General features: G+C 30.9%; 1 pseudogene; it reads right to left on the reverse strand.

The window, feature by feature from the left end:
- Positions 1-548: 548 nt before the first annotated feature.
- On the reverse strand, positions 549-5,372 carry LOC129289930 (cysteine-rich receptor-like protein kinase 15; annotated as a pseudogene).
- Between the last annotated feature and the right edge of the window lie 12,701 nt (positions 5,373-18,073).

Consider the following 18,073-nt stretch of genomic DNA (forward strand, 5'->3'; position numbering starts at 1 on the left):
AATACCAATAAGATGATAGAGTAAGAAAAAATTGTCTCTGTAGTAATAAATTAGTTATATACAAGCATCAATACATGTCCAAACGAGATTTTTGGGATCAATATCACAAGGAGAGAAACAATAACTGGAAACCACGGTAGGAAATCTAATTTATTCATAGTCAAATACAAAATCTTGTGAATTGTATAGAGAAATCAACTTCTTTTGTGGCCTAAAAGCCAAAACAAACACACAATTGATATTGACATTAATTAGCTAGTATTCATACAAACGGCTGAACTTTTGTTCAGTTTAGTGAACTGCAGGTTAAAATTAGTGCTTTTGAGTTTCAACTGTAAGACCAAAGTCTAACGTGGATATAATTCAGTAATCTGAGGCCTCATTTAGACTTGGTTTGAATGGAGAGAAAAGTGTGAAAAAAAAAAATGGAAAGGAGAGAAAACTAAGAAGGAAAAAATTCCGAAAATAGTAATTTTTTTTACTACTTTTAAGAGTTTCCACTGCTTGTTTTCCTTTCTTCTTAATTTTCTCTCCATCCAAACAAAGGGTTATTGATTCTTACTTCCCGGTTCACCTGATGATCTTGTTGTCCCTAAGCTGTACATCTTGAAAGGTATCTCGGTTGAACAACTATTATTCGTTAAAAGAGGAGGTCTGGAAGGAAAAGGGAGAGAGGAAGAGTAGCTATTCAGCATAAGTATAACTGAAGCCATGGTTGGCCTTTCAGCAACATTTTCTTGAACGCACAATAACCCAATATGGACGCTTCTCATTATTTCATTTCTTGAACCATTGTTTAATAAAGGATCTATTATATTGAAAGCCGTTCCTTCCCTCCAATTTGTCCATGCCTGCAAGAAGTTCCTCATCAATGAAAAACAATATATTAGTCCCAATCTACTTGTACAGCTACATGTTAGCCAGCCATGATAATATCATCTTATATGTAATTATACATACTTTTGAAAGATGACAATAATACATGTGTGCTTGTGTGGAGTGAGGCAAGGACTTACAAAGCTTAATAGATCATGGATGATGTTGTCTTCATCGAAGACACTGCAGTTTCTTTTGCCACTTAAAATCTCTAGAACCAATACACCAAAACTAAAAACATCTGATCTGACAGAGAATTGGCCATACATTGCATATTCTGGGGACATGTATCCACTAAATGTCAAGATAAATAAGGTTAATTAGATGTGTTACTTGTGACTAAGTATTGTAATTGATAATAAGGCTAGCCAGTAATACTTACTAAGTTCCAACAATCTTGCTAGTATTCCTTTCAGTTTCGTCAATAACAAATAGTCTTGCCATACCAAAATCTGATATTTTGGGATTTAATTCTTCATCCAAAATTATATTACTTGCTTTGAGATCTCGATGAATAATACGTAATCTTGAATCTTCATGAAGGTAAAGAAGGCCACGAGCAATACCTCCTATGATTTTGTAGCGCATTACCCAATTCAAATGAACACGTTGGTTTGAATCTGCAATATATCCTTACCTATTGAAGGCTATGATCCATTGAAACTATGACTAGAATTTGCTTTTGACTTTCATAAAATACAAATGGAAGAATATAAGCACCATCCAAATCAAGGAAAACAACCTATAACTTACCAAACAATAGGTAATCAAGACTTTTATTGGGAAGAAACTCATAGATCAATAGCCTTTCTTTTTTTTCGAAGGAGAAACCAAGCAATCTCACTAAATTGCGATGTTGGAGTTTAGCCACCAAGAGCACTTCGTTCTTAAATTCTGAATCTCCTTGCTCAGAATCCATGGATAACCTTTTGACAGCAATGTCTTCTCCATTTGGAAGTCTACCCTACACTTATTAGAGTTGGGGTGTGTAATTATTTAATTAATACCAAACCGCATAATACATTTTGACATTGAGTTGTGATATTTATCCCAGCATAACAATAATGCTATTGTACCTTATATACTGATCCAAACCCTCCTTGTCCAAGCTTGTTTGCAATTGAGAAATTATCTGTAGCGAGTTGATGGTGTTAAAATTGAACTGCAGTGTCTCGATTGGTTTAATTTCATCATCATCCTTTACTCCAGGTTGATCAACTGAGGAAAAAAACAAAAGATGACTTCTAATGAGATGAAACATGTCTACAATTTTTCTTGGTTTTGTTTTGTTGGAAACTTGTTTTAATTTTAAAATCTTCAGGTGTTCATCCCCCCCCCCCACAAAAAAATCATTAACATAAATCATAATTTTTTTTTATAAAATCAAAACTTGTTGGGGAAAAAAATTGAGTCATCGGACCTTTCAATCGCTTTCAGTGCTGTGAGTTTATCAGTCATTCATCAGGGACCATTATCGCCTTCAATTCCAAACGTGTCATCTTTAAATTGTGCTAACAAGAAAATTCATATATATATATATATATATAAAGACTAAATTAGAGATTTTTCTACCAAAAAAGAATTTAAGAGTTAAGAATTTTCTAAAACGTTTTAAAACTAAGATGTTTAATTAAATCGTGGGGAGAAAAAAACGAATTGCAAAACTTGTTATATATCTAGTATTATATTAAACACTTGATTGGTATATAATATGTACCCGAACCTTTTTTATTCATCATCATAATATTAAAATTAACAATATTTTTTTTTACACCCAAAGTTTTTTTTTTTGGTAAAATACGGGGCAAATGCCCAAGTTTTTACACCCAAAGTTAACAATGTTCAAAGAACATTGTTTATTATGAAAACAGTATTTCGACTTACTTTCAATGGTTCTCTTCGACTTCCGAGCCACAGAATAGATGAAGATCCAGACCAGAATCAAAATAAGAATCGTCATAAAAGCACCAACAGACCCAGCCACGATAATTACTGTTCTTGATGTGTTTTGATTCCCTTCAAAAGATCAGAAGCCGCTGAACATATATATTCCTATAGCTTAACAATTGATTGTTTGGCCAAAAAAGAATTCATTTATTAATTTAATCTCATTTCGTTAGAAAGAGGAGCATATTCTATAGGGAAGATATGCCTTCGTTTAATTGCTCCTCAGTTGGATGAGAATCATGGTGCTCATCGCTCCTAATAAGATTTGGACCATCAAAATTTAATTTCAATGGTCCAGATTTAAATATTTATTTTTTTATATTTATTAAAATGAAATTTATAAATAATTATAAAATTTTTTAATAAATTTGTTTTATCATTGTTTATAATCAATTTGGACAGTTTAAATTTAAATTGGATGGTTCAAATTTAATATTAAAATTTTTTATAACTTTTATGAATTAACAATTTAGGTTTACTTTGAACAGTTCATATTTAATTTTTTTTATTTGTAATTTTATTAAAAAATATTTTTTTGAGAGTACTAGTTAGTGGATTGTCTTTATTTTTAATATTTATTGACCAAAAAAATTTATATTAAATTTAGACTGTCCATAGTGAATAGTCAATTTATAAAAATCATAAAAATATTCAATTTTAATTAAATTATTCAGAATAAATTTATACTGTCTAAATAGGTGATGAATAAATTTATTAATTTTTATAATTATTATAAATTTTAATTTTAAAACATATAAAAAAAAAGTCAACCGAAACTGAACGCGGGGAAGGGAAGACATAGCTTTTGGTGAATAATCATGACTCATATATTAATTTACAGGGTAATTAAGCAAAATTGGCTTATAAACTATAAGTATAAGAGTGTTTAGAATCCTAAACTTATTTTTAGTATAAGGTTCCCTTTAATTTTTGAAAAAGGTGTAATTTAATCTCTATCATTAAAATAATTTAATTTTAAGTGTTTAATTGACCACAAAAAGACCCTAAAAATTAAAGAAAAGGATCAAAAATTACAATAAATGACCAAAAAATTACAAATAAAGATCTAAAAAGATATAAAAAAGAACCAAGAAAATTTTGTTGGTCTTTGTTTTTTGGTCCTTTTATGTCCTTTTCTGGTTAACTATTAGTTAAAGTTAATTTTTCTTAATAGTGGATGTTAGATTATATTGTTTTCAAAAGTTGAAGAAAAACATTTCATCTAAAAAGTTTAGGATACTAGACACTTTCTGAAACTCTAATTTATGAGCCACTTTGCTCTTTTACCTTAATTTATACTTACAATTGATTTCTAAGTGGGATAATCAATTATACAGTGCTACATTAAAATTAACGAAAAAATTTAGCATGTAGGTTGGCATCATGACAAAATTACTACCAATAAGTCAAATGTAGGGACCGGTCCAAATGATGACAGGGGAAGGGGGGAAATTCGTAAGAAAATTCATGTACACAATTTTTTAGTTATATTATATTTAATATTTTTATACAAACCAATTATAAAAATTACTTGTGTGCCCTATATTTTGAATCAAATAAAAGTTCTAGAAGATGCCCTATTTTTTGGTTTTTAGTCTGGGGAGAGTAGATTACAAGTTTTACTTAATTAATTAGCATTAAATGAACATATATAGATTCTCATGCATAATGGATCCTAGGATATTTTTAAAATGCATATGAAAAGTATTTTTTACATGAAAGATCAGAAGTATACCTTGAGAGGAAGATGTGTTAGAAAGTGGAGGAGGTGAAGACAATGAATTGACATCCGCAATATCATAGAATCGATAATTCTCAAATCTAATATTGCAATTCAGTTTGATAATCCTACCACCAATCCTGTTGTTACAAAACCTCGGTATGCATGAGATCGCCTTCTCCAAACAGTCCTCACAATCTTGCTCAGACAAATCTGGCATGCACTGAGCAACACCATATACAGTTTGAAACAACTCCGTGGCTGTCTCCGCTGCAAACTTAAGGCCCCGACTATCTCCGGCGGCGGCTTTGCTTTTCAGCCTTCGCATTAGACCACTAAGCACTTCACTGTACTTATAACTGTCTGTTGCATTATCTCGATTACACTTGAAGATTGAAAAATCTTGCACTTGGTTTATCACAGACAAGGAACTATTACTGTACCGTAAAATGCAGTGGTCAGTGTATACATATGCCTCCTTCTGAATCGGACATAGCTTTAGCAGAAGGATTGTGGCATTTTGGAGGCAACGACGACAAGGATCTGGCTTAACATCTCCTCTACAAAGTCCAAGAGCTTTAACTCTGTTAGGGTTTTGGCCTTGAGAGGAACTGTAACAGCCATAGCCAATTTTTGGGTCGGAAGTGAGATTAGAAAGAACGCTTTTGAGGTTTGTGTCATAGACACTTGCGTTTGTGTAGTTACCAACGTGATTGTAACACCAATGATAGACGAACAAGTCTTGCTGATGGTGAGCAGTGAGAGTGATAAAATGATAAGAAAGGAAAGATAGAAGAGAGAACATTGAGACACTGATGGTCGTCGTCATCATCACAAAGGAATGAATATGAGAATGAAAAAGAAGCTTAGGATGGGATTTTGGACTCATCTTCGGCTTCTTTCTTATATTACTAAATTATGTCAACAAGTCAATCAAAGGATCCAACGCGTCTTGGAAAGTTACCTACGTGACCGACAAGCCTATCTATTGCAGGAAAGTTCAACAAAATTTATAATATATTATTATATTTAATCCTTTTTACTAAGTCTTTTAATTGACCAATTATTATTTTATAGATTAACACTAACAAATTACTCCTTCCATCCCATTTTACACGAACCTGGTGCACTACATTATCTATGATCGATCCAATAAAAATATGACATGTTAGCACTAATTGAATCAAATAAAATTATATATTTTATTATTTTTAATTACTTCATTTTTTGAATTTTCTTTCTTGTCTTTTCTCTCTCAATCATCATCAATGATAGAATAAACTTATATTTACAATCATCTAGCATAGTGCACTGGGTTCATACAAGAATTTCTCTATTTTATAAGACTTTTAAAAAAATAATTACAGATACCGGTAAAATTTATTAAATATAGCTTACAATCTTTAATTTTCTATAAACTTTTAAAAATAATCTTCATTGATAAAAGATTGGGGAGGAAAATTTATTTAAGGAGTAAAATAATTTGGGGCAATGTTGGAAAAATCATGAGTAATGAAATCTTAACTTTTTACAAATTATCTTATATTTTGATATAAATTATCTTTATAAAATGAGTTGGAGGGATTATTAATACTAACAGGTGATATAATTATACAATTTGCGAAGGCCATGATTGAGAACTCTTGACAAGTCTCTGAATATACCGTGAGTTAAAAAAAAAAAAATGAGATTGGAAAACTAGAGTGAAAAGATGTAACTTTTGTTTTGGGCAAGTTGATATTGCAATTTTACAATACCCATTTCCTTTTTTAAACAGGTAAAATTTACAAAGTTAGCTATATATAAACTTAATAATCAGTTGTTCAATTAAATCTTGCCATCGTTATTATTATTATTATCATTTTACAACCCATCATTTAACTTTGTTAATCCATAGTGATGTATGAAAATTTCCACAAGGAAATTATTTTTTAAAAAAACAACTATAAAACCTTGTTGAAGCATTTGTTAGGTTGTTCAAGTGTGTAAGTGGACTTGATCAAGCTAAGCTGATATGGAATTTCCATATTTAATAAAGTTAGTCTTAATAATTAATATAAAATAAAAATAAAAAATTCACATATTTGAGATTTTTGAGTTTAACTTGTGATATCATTTCACTATTCTTGCCCATTTATCTTTTCTCCAATTCCAGGCAGTGGTTTCTCGTTCCTAACTGATGTCATATTTCCAACACCCTCTACTCATCATGGTCATAGTCTTTTTCTTGTCCTTGTAAGTGCGACATTATTAAGAAGACATCATCTCTCGCTCTTGTTCATGAGAACAGAGAGAGCCGCAAAATTTAAGAGAGAGAAGAACATAAGTTTGACTATTTGAGAACAATGAAAGGTGGAAGGAGAGAGAGGACACAAGATTGACAACCGACCAAAGAGATTGAAAGCTTGACAAGATAAAGAGGATGAAAAGATGTGGCATGATGAACCAGTCCAGACGCTGCAAATTAGGTTTAATTTTTAATTCAAGCAAATTCTTCTAGCTAATGGTTTTTAATTTATTGAGGACAATTTTGAAATTTTACAAGAGATAACTAATTTTAACTAACTTCCTTAATTTACATAAAATTGTTTACGGGCACGTATAAAATGGATTAGAGGGAGGATCAAACAAGGGCGTCAAGAGGTTATACAGATCTTGGCTTTAAGAAAGTTAACCTTTTTTCCTATTTATTTAATGGAAGCCATAGAGAACATTTGTAAAATCTCCATTCTTATCATAACACTTGACCTTAATAATATTACTGTACCATGGTAATTAAGGATTAACCAACTTATCAACATTACCATTATAGAAATGATTTAATTGCAGTTAAAAAATCTAACCACATTAGGAAAGGAAAAGTCAAAAATTGTGTGTCTATTATGATTAATAGAATTAAACTCGTAAATATAATCTCAATTTAGAAGTATAAAAATGGACCCTACCATGGTAAGGGAAAAAATGGATAAAACCACTTTTTAGGCACTAGTGTACTAGAAAAGTTTGAAAATTCCTATTTAATAATGTAAAAACTTTTAATCAATGGGATCCCAAGTTTGAGTATGACTAAAACCATTCCAAATTGAGAAACCAAATAAATATCAGAGTTTGCAAATATTTGAAAGTATAGGATACCAATTACAAATAGAATTATTTGAAAACAAGATTAAAAGTCAAATTTAAACTGAGAGAGTTGTTCGACACAGCTAAGACATGTTCGCCATGGCAAATTGCATAGTTTCAGATAGCACTTTTCTGTCAAATTGTAGATTTAGGAGCCAAACTTCTGGCATGCTTCAAATATCTGTCTAACGTCTAATTAAGGTTATTTAGATGTTCACAAGAAGCTTATTCAAGCAACAAGCTATTGGCAACAGTTTTTTTTTTCAAATCATTCCATATCACAAATTTGGGCACTTGAAGCCACAATAGCCACATTTTCATACTTTTAACCTTCTAGGGTATCCAAAACCCAACCAAAGTGCCAAGAGCCAAAGAACACCCCTAGACCATACTCAAAAGACTTAGGACAACCTATACAATGCACTACATTAATTAAATTTATCATAGAACTTAATTTTAACTCTCAACCCCAAATCTCATCAAAATCACAAAAAAGGAAGTTTTAATACCATTTTCAAAATAAATAATCACATTCAACAGAACAACCATATCTATACTTTTACTAGTATATTAGGCCCTTTTAATGCAATCTCTAATATGCAGTTCATAAACTAGTGTAAAATTTGCTTAGGAGGGTGAATTTGGCTACGTAAAAATTAAAATTATTAAAATAGATATAAAGATAAGAAAGGAACAATATCACCAAACAAAGTTGAGAGAAGGAAATAAAAGCTTTGCACAGAGAGTTTAACCTGGTTCAACTCTATCCACCTAAGCCTATGTATAGTCCCCAAGGAACCCTTTAGATTTCTCACTAAATCCATCAAGATTAATCGGGATATTGGTTGCCTTAGCAAAATACAAACTTCTTACTAAGTCTGAAACTCTCCCCTTTACAAAAGTGATTACAACTCCCCTTAAGCTCTCCGTGATTCACTTTATTTCAAGAGTGAAATAAAAAGATGAACAGAGTGAGTTCAACCATGAATCACTACTGTAATACAAACTCTGTTTTTAATGTAAATGTACAATCATGAATCTCTCAGAATAATGAATATGATATTGCAAAGTTGTTAGAAAATGAATGCGCGTAGTTGGTTCAATAGCTTCTCTATATTCTCACTTCATAAATGAGTCCTATTTATAGATGATTCATGAAATAAATCTGTTAGACTTATATGTTTGCCATTGAAGACTTCATCTTTTTTTCTTCTGAGTTTTTCATTGAGGATATAAAACATTGCTTTTCAGTGGGTTTGTTTGTTGTTGGCACCTTAAACAAAGTAATAGGTATATGCATTAAATACTCTGACAAAAGATAAAAGAGAATAACACCGGTAGAATAAAGACATATAGGTAGAAAGAATAAATCAAGAAATAAATAAGAGTTTAATTTCATTCATGGCTGTGTTTAAGAGTATTCTAGGATGATACGAAACTAAATATAATACTTTTGAAGCTAAAAAGGATTAGAGTTTAGAAGAGCTTCGAGATGCTTTGTTCATTTTACAAAAATCTTTAAAGATATACTGGTAGAATAGGGGTCATATCAATATAAGTATGAAGGTTTTAAGATAGACAATGAAGAGCTTCATATGGGTAGAAGAGAGATATATTGAGTAAAGGATGTTGATTTTTGAAGACTTCTATCGAAAGGAAAAAATTAAAGACATTTGGGTAGGAGTAAGATATCTAGGGTAGAACTCAATTATGCTGGCAGAAACATCATGCTAAGAATCAAGTGAGACATTTGGATAGAAGTTAGACATTTGGGTAGAAACACACTGATAGAAAGATCATGAACTAGGTAGGCTTAGACATTTGGATAGAATTCACAACTTTGGGTAGGAGTATGTCATACCAATATGTCCAAGAATAAATTCAGTAAGAGATTTAATTCAATTTAATTCATGTAATCAATTCAAGGACTTGAAATAATTATTTCTAAATAAATAGAAGCAAATTAAGGCTGAGAAAAGTTAAATATTTTAAAATATAAACTTTATTTCCTTAAATTTGCTAATAGAAGTTATTTACAAAATAACAACTTCTCTATTTTTGTAATCATCAAAACCAGAGTTCAATATTTTTCCTCTTTTTTCATGATGAAAAAACTAAATATAACATATTAGTAATAGAAGAGCTTTTCACTCCCCCTTAAGTAGATAATAATATAATTAGATAAAGAATTAAACTAAACACAAAGAGAGAGAGCATAGTAAAGAGAACTTTGCATAACATAAAGGCTAGATGAAATACAAGGCAATTGAAAAAGTTATAGTTGGTAGATAAATATGAAAATTAACACAAAGACATAAAAAGAACGCTACTTCAAGGCTTCTTGGTCAAGACAGAGTCCTTGGATATTTTAATGGAGTTTATTTTCTTCAAAAGTTCCTTAACATGTTTTTCAGGATCTTGAATTTGTGATGAGGTAGGAATATGTTTTTAAGAGATTAGGCTAGGAGGCTTGGCAAGAATTTTTGGTTTTTCTCTAATTCTTCCTCTTCAACTTTTAGCCTAAATCTCCTTTTTTTAAGCCACAACACTCCCTGGCTTTTTGCTTGCATAATCCTTATCCCTTTTTGGTAACTCTATCTTAAATTTCTCTTTCTCTATCTTCTCTACATCTTGTTTCTTCTCCTATTTTTTGTCATCATGGAAAAAAACTTGAGGGGGTGAGAGTAACAGAGTGAAAATGTGAGAATATCTAAGGGCAGATCAACAGGGCCAACAACTTTGACACTAGACTCAAGTTCACTCCAAGTAGGCAAAGGGTTGATCTGGGGAGTCATTTACACAATGTGACCTGAGGAAAGCTTTGTTGTGAAAGGCTTGGGATCATTAATGAAAGGTAGATGTTGCTAGAATTGATCAAGAATAAATTGTGAGGGAATAACTTTTGGAATTGTAATGGATGTGGCAAAAATATCAAGAACCTCAATTATAGTAGAAAGGCCAAGGGTCTTAAGAGACTCAACATGAGATTTTGCAATCTATGTCTGAGTCAAGTGCTTAGGCTTAAGCTTGATTCTAAGCTTCAGAACTTGTCCCTTAACCTTGAATTTGATTTTCTTCTTCCTTTAGATTGGTTTACTTCTCCAAGATGCAACTCTTGCTGAGTAGTAGAGGTTTCGGGGTTCTCATATTCTCCTTTCTTCCTAGTAGACAAGGATGTATGAGAGATGTGAATTGAAACATGCTCAAACTCATTATTTTTTGGTCTGCCTAGCAAGCTTCTTATTTTAGCAATTATTAAATCTCTTGTGTCCGCCATTTCTTTTATAATTTCTACCTTGGCGAGCTCAACTTCCTTCTTAAAGGATAATTCTAGTTTTTGCAGATAGAGAGAGGTCACATCTTCATGGACTTTAAATATTTAGGGTAGCCATTTCCTTATCAAATGATCAATTTGAACTTTATCTTCATTAATTTGTCCTAAAGAATTAAGTTCTTCATGTTTTAGTTTAAGTCTCCTCTTAGAACTGCTTGGTGCAGTTGAAGTAGTTAGGGCTATAGTTTAAGAAACTTCATTTCTCCTCCTTCCTCATCATCAATCATAGGAAACGTCATCTTCCTTAATGTTGTAACTCCCATGACATAGCAAGAATCAGTTTAGCCTTCCACATACTTGATTTTTTGATCGCCCAAAATTTTAGAGATTAAGGATGCATAGAGAAGATATTGTAGAGGCCTCTTAGGATCCAAGTTAATGATTTTGCCACCTTCTTTGTAATGATATTTGCAACATTAATGGTGTGCCCTTTAAGCATTGTAGTTAAGTAAATGAACTCCTCACACCAAAAGGCATTGAAGCCTTGTTGCTTGTACAATATGGTTCTAGTGAGGATGTGATGCAATACCTTGTGAGTAGGTGGCATAAAGGCTGGCTTGATTACTGGCTTATCAAAAAAATTCCATTATGGCACCATAGTCTTGAACTTGTCTGCTTTCTCAAATAAGAAGTCACTAATTTTTGCCATTAAGCCATCCAATGATAAGCCTAATAGTTGAATTAAATACTCCTCAGTAATATCAAAATATCTTCCTCTCACATTAACCCTTAAAGTTTTTCCTTGTTTAGAACCTACATGGATTCATAAAAAGCCTTTATCACTTCTTCACTAAAAGGAAGATTGATCTTGAGAAGATTTATGTAAGGTGCTAGCACCCCTTTAACATCATAACCCTTATGCACTAGTTCATTTGTTCTCATACTAGTAAACATCAATTTTCTAATTACAAACAATCTCCTAAAGCTTCTAATTTCTACCCTTCGAGAGATCATCACAACAGTATCTATTAAAATCATTAGAAACTTCTATCACCATTTTTTATTTTCCTTTTTAATTAGCTCTAAACACCATCTTCTCCTAAATTTATATTCCTAATACTTATAACTTAAGATGGGGTACCATCAGGTGTTCTCTCAAAATTAAAGTCATGAGGTAGAGTTGAGATAGGGTCCTAACTACTAGGTAACTTATGAGAGGGCTCAATATTAAGAGAGTTACCTTAAGAAGATGTAATCTTTGTCTTGAACACGTTTGCATACTCCTTAATGCTTACTTTCTTCCCTTTACTTTATAGATTCTTTCTTCTTTCGAGCACTAGTAAATTGTTGAGCTTTATCCAAGACTTCATGGTAACTACTCTAAGCTGAGGAAGAATTTAGTTGACCGTTTACATTTATTGACAATCTTCCTAACTTGTTTAAAGTCTTTTATTGAAATATCAAGAGCTATGAGAGATTCTTCAGTGAGTTTTATTTTGGACATACATAGTTGAGCGTTGTCCAAGAGAAAAGCTCAAGTGAATCAAAGAATCATATGCACAGACATGAGTATAGACTTAGGGGTTTTTGATATAGAGGCTTAATAGAAGATATGATCAAGAGGGATTTGAAAATGGTGAGGCATTAAGAGCTATTGAAATGAGAGAAAAGGTAAGAGACACTGATAGGTTTATGAACATTTAAGTAAAATGAAGCAGAGTAAAGCCCTTAAAGACACAGACTTATATCGAAATGTTACCATCATAGTAATAGGAGTTTTTGACCATTAGAGATTTAAAAAGATTGAATGGCTTAGAGTAGATCATGCAAAACTAATATACCTGGAGGAGTTAGTTATACTGATAGGTTTATGTTCTACCCAAATGTATTTGTTTTACTAGTAGGATTCTTAATCTTCATCTTCGTTATTCATACTAATAGGTTCTATTTCTACCTAAATGCGCTAGTTCTATTGATAGATTATGGTCATACAAGTAGATCTTCCCTTGACTTTGAAAGTGAAGACCAAAACTCATACAAAAATAGACTAAACACACTCTGATACTTAAGTTAGCTCAAGATTTATAAGTAAAGTAAAAAATAAAAGGTTAGAATATGTTGCAACTCATTAGCATTTGATAAATTAACCCAATTCTCTTTTAATGAACATGAATTGATCTGCTCCAAGAGGTTTAGTGAAGATATTAGCAAGTTGAAGTTCAGTAGGAATGAATTCCACTATCACATCCTTCTTTTATACATGATTTTTAATAAAGTAATGATGGATGTCAATATGCTTAGTTCATGAATGATGTATAGAATTCTTGGCTAAGCATATGGTACTTGTGTTGTCATACTTGGTTGGAACTTCCTTGAGTTTGACTCCAAAATCCTCAAGTTGCTTTTTCATTTGTAAAATTTGAGTATGATTAAGTCTAGTAGCAATATACTCTAATTCTGTTGATGATAAGGAGATAGTATTTTGCTTCTTACTAGCCCAAGAGACAATAGAACCACCAAAGAAGTGACATATTTCACTTGCACTCTTTCTATCTATTTTGTATCCTCTAAAATTTGATTAGAGTATCTAGTCAAAAACTCACTTTCTCCTTTGAGATACCATAATCCCAAGGTACTAGTATCCTTGAGATATCTAAAGATACTTTTTATTTCTATCACATGTGAATCCTTTAGAGGTAACTAAAATTTTGCACAAAAACCCACACTAAAGGAAATGTCTAGATGACTAGTTTTAAGGTAGAGTAGAGATCTAGTCATCCCTCTATATGATTTGCAATCACAATCTACTCCTTCAACATCTTTATTTATTTTGATTGATGAGTTTATAGGTATGTCAATTCTATTTGCTTGATCCATCCTGAACTTCTTTAACATTTCTTTAACATATTTGGTCTAGCAAATGAAGATTCCCTCATCTTTTTTCTTGATTTGCAAACTAAGGAAGAATATTAATTGTTCCATCATGGACATTTCAAATTCTCTCTACATTAGCTCAGAAAAATCCTTATATAGAAATTCATCAGTAGCACCAAATATAATATCATCAACATAAATCTCAACTATAAGTAAATGATTTTTATTTCTTTAAATGAACAGGGTAGTATCAACTTTACCTTGATTGAAATCCTTCTTCAAAAGGAAAGAGTTCAATCAATCATACCATACTCTTGGTACTTGCTTGAGTCCTTAAAGAGTCTTCTTTAGCTTATATACTACATTAGGCTTCTGAGAATTTTGAAAACTAGGTAATTATTCAATATATACTCCTCAAGGATGTTCCCATTGAGAAATGAACTTTTCACGTCCATTTGGTAAAGCTTGATGTCCTTTATAACAACATATGCTATAAGTAGATGTATTGCCTCCAATCTTGTAATTGGAGTAAAATTTTATTCATAGTTTATTCCTGCTTCTTGATTATATCCTTTGACTATTAAGTAAGCTTTGTTTCAGACAATGATTCCTCCTTCAACAAGTTTGTTCTTGAAGACCCACTTTGTGCCAATAACAAGATGATCTTTAAGTTTTGGCACTAGATCCCAAACTTCACTTCTTTCAAATTAATTTAGCTCTTCTTACATAGCATCTATCCAATATGAATTAGATAGCGCTTCCTCAACTGTATTTGTATATGACTTCTTGTACGAACTACTTTATTGACATCACCAATTACCTATTCAATATGGTAATTCTTGTGAGTCTCCAAGTTGTAGGCTATAGTACTTCTTCTTCTTGAGAGTTTTCTTCTTTTGTAGCATACTCAAGAGTCTTTTAAGATTTTAGGATTCTAAGATTATCATCATCTTAGTTAACTTACTGATATCTGGAATATCTTTCTTCATTAGATTTTCATCACATACTACATGGACTGATTCCTTTATGGTCATCTTTTTTAGATTGAAAACTCGATATATCTTGCTTCCATTAGAATAGCCCAAAAAGATTACCATATCAGACTTCGGATCAAATTTGCCTAGATTCTCCTTCTTGTTGTATATGTATACTTGCTTCTAAATATATGAAGATGAGAAATATTTGGCTTTCTTCCTTTGTAGAGATCATAAAGTGTCTTGTTGAGCTTTGCTCTAACATATACTCTATTCAAGATGTAGAATGCAGTACTTATAGTATTTATTTTGCTATAGTGTTCTTGGTGCGTAAAAGTTGTGGTTGATTCCATTCTCATTGTAGAAATCCATGAATTATATTCTCTATGCTCAAGTTCTCCACCATGATTAGACCTAATAGATATAATAGAAATACATTTTAACAAAAAGTAATAAACACATAGAATGTTTCATCCTTAAAATTAAGGAAGAAGGTCAAAGTAAATCTAGAATAATCATCTACAATAATAAGAGTATAAAGATTACCACCAAAACTTTTTTACTCTTGAAGGACCAACCAAATCTATATGCAAGAGTTGAAGAGGATTTTTAGTAAAGATATGCTCTTTGGGTTTAAAAGAAGATCTATTTTGTTTTTCAAATTGACATGCTTGACAAAATTTCTCTTGGTCAAAACATAAGGGTGGAAGGCCAAAGACTAAATCATTTTTCACCTATTTTTCTAACTGCTTTTTATTAACATGAGCCAAGTGTCAGTTCCACAAAAAACTTGTCTCGTGTTTACTTAGAAAAAATCTTTAAGAAAAAGATTTTTAATCTAAGTCAAAAATATAGTAGTTATTGTCCTAGTCATCATGAAGTATAATGTTTCCATCTGACTTCCTTTAAATGATGTAGAATTTTGAATCAAATATGACTTTGTTTCCTTTATCATTGGTCTAGGTAAGACTGATGAGGTTATGGAAGGGTCCTTTGATGTATAGAATATCCTTTATACTTACTTCCTTTCCTAGTCCAATCTTTCCAATATCAACAATGTGACCTTTTTGATTATATGCCTTAAGCACCCATTGTCTATGTATCACTTATTCTTTTTCTTCTTTGAGACAGTAAGGTATACCTGCAAGAGAAGGTCATTTCACTTTAGGAAACCACTTCTTCATGGATCCTTTCTTATTAGTTGGTTTCCCAAGTACATTAGTACCTTTAGGAACCCATTTCATAGAGTCACTTATGCCATTCTTCCTATAAACACTAGTGCAAAATAGCAATTTAGTGACATATTTTTTACCACAGTTCGTAAAAAAACTGTGATAATACATGAGATAATCGCTTATTGGTAATTAACTTAAAAAGTAGATCATTTACGGCGACAGTTCTATGATAAACTGTCGCCATAAATGCTTATGAGAAATATTTAAATTAAATAATTTAATTAAATAATTAAAATAAAGTATTACTTAAATGTAATTCATTTACAAAATAATTATAATTGAAATCAATTATTAATTATATTATTTATTATTTATTAATAATAAATTAATATTTAAGGCGAATTAATTTTTTCTAAATTAAAAAATATTAAAATAAATTTATTTAGAAGATAATTATACTTCATCGAAATTATTTATTATATTGTAATTAATTATGTAATATTGAAGATAAATTAATTGTATCTAAAATAAAAAATATTAAATGAATTTTATTTAGAGACTATTATAATAAATAAAAATTATTTATTATATTCATAATAAATAATGTAATATCTAAGTTAAATTAATTGTGTCTAGATAAAAAAAATATTAACAAATTTTATTTAATAACATTTTATTTAAAGTTAAAGTTAAAATTTTCAAAAAATCGGGCATATTAAAAATAAAAGAAAAAATAAAATAAATCTTAAAATAATTAAATTAAATTAATTTTATATATTTTATTTATTTATTTATTTACGTATGAAATGTCTAAATTCAGATAACATTAAAAGGCTTTGGCGGCAGGACTGTCGCCAAAGCTTGTCTGAATTCCAAACAAATTAAAATTGTCTGGAATTAAAACAATATCTTTGATGATAGTCCTAAGGGTGCCTGTCACCAAAGAATTTAAAAAAAAAAAATTTACGACGACAGTCCCATGGGTATTTGTCGCCATAAATATGTCTTTTTTAAAGACATATTTATAGCGACAGACCCTGAGGCATCTGCCGCTGTTATTAATTAATTAAAATAAAATCTTATTTTTAAAATAAAATAATATTTTTTAAAATAATATTTTATTTTAGACCACATTTAATGTTTCTGAATTAACACATTAAATAAGACTTTTTAAATAAAATCTTATTTTTTAAAATTATATTTTTTTAAGACAGATTTAATGTGTCTAAATTAAGACACATTAAATGTGTCTTAATTAAGTTAAATAAAATATTATTTTAAAAATAATATTTTATTTTAAGACACATCAAAAGTGTCTTAAAATAATTTTAAAAAGAACATGGTTTACGGTGACAGTTGCCCTATGAACTATCACCATAAATGTGTCTGAAAATGAGACACATTTATGGCGACAGGCGGTGGGTTAATTGTCGCCGTTAATGCTGTTAAAAGACTTAATCCCTCAACTCGCGTCGTCACTCTTCCCTATAGCTCCAGCAATCACAGTTGCCTACAGCTTGTCTTCCCCATAGCTCATCCTTCAGCTCACTCATTCCCCCTTAGCTTGCAGCTCACTTCCTCATTCCCCTTTAGCTTGTAGCTCCCACAGCTTGAAGAGTGCCCACAGCTCCAGCTTGCCTTATCCCACAGCTACTACGCCTTTAGCTTGTGTTCCACCAGCTCGCTGTCGCCTTCAGCTTCTACACCCTTAGTTTGCCGCCACTGCCGCCGACTTCGGTTCAGCTTCCCTTGGCCCCAGCGCATCTCAACTTTCAAGTTTTTTTTATTTTTTAATTAGCTTTTTATGCTTCACAAAATTAATTTTTTTGGCTGATTTTTTTTTATTTTCTTGTTCTTTTTTACTATTTTTTTAGTTTGTTTCTTGATAATTTTTAAACACCTATTTTTAAGCACCGCTTTCATTGTGTTTCCTTCCCTTGCCCGTGCACATCTCAATTTTTAGGTTTTTTTTAATTTTTTAATTAGCTTTTTATGCTTCACAAAATTAATTTTTTTGCTGATTTTAAATTTTGTCTTTTTTGTTCTTTTTACTATTTTTTTGTTTGTTTCTTAATTTTTTAACACCTACTATCATAAATTAATTAAAATG

The sequence above is a fragment of the Prosopis cineraria genome, unplaced genomic scaffold (genome assembly GCF_029017545.1).
Source record: "Prosopis cineraria cultivar Desert tree isolate PC_DT_omini unplaced genomic scaffold, ASM2901754v1 PC13, whole genome shotgun sequence".
Lineage (NCBI taxonomy): Eukaryota > Viridiplantae > Streptophyta > Magnoliopsida > Fabales > Fabaceae > Prosopis > Prosopis cineraria.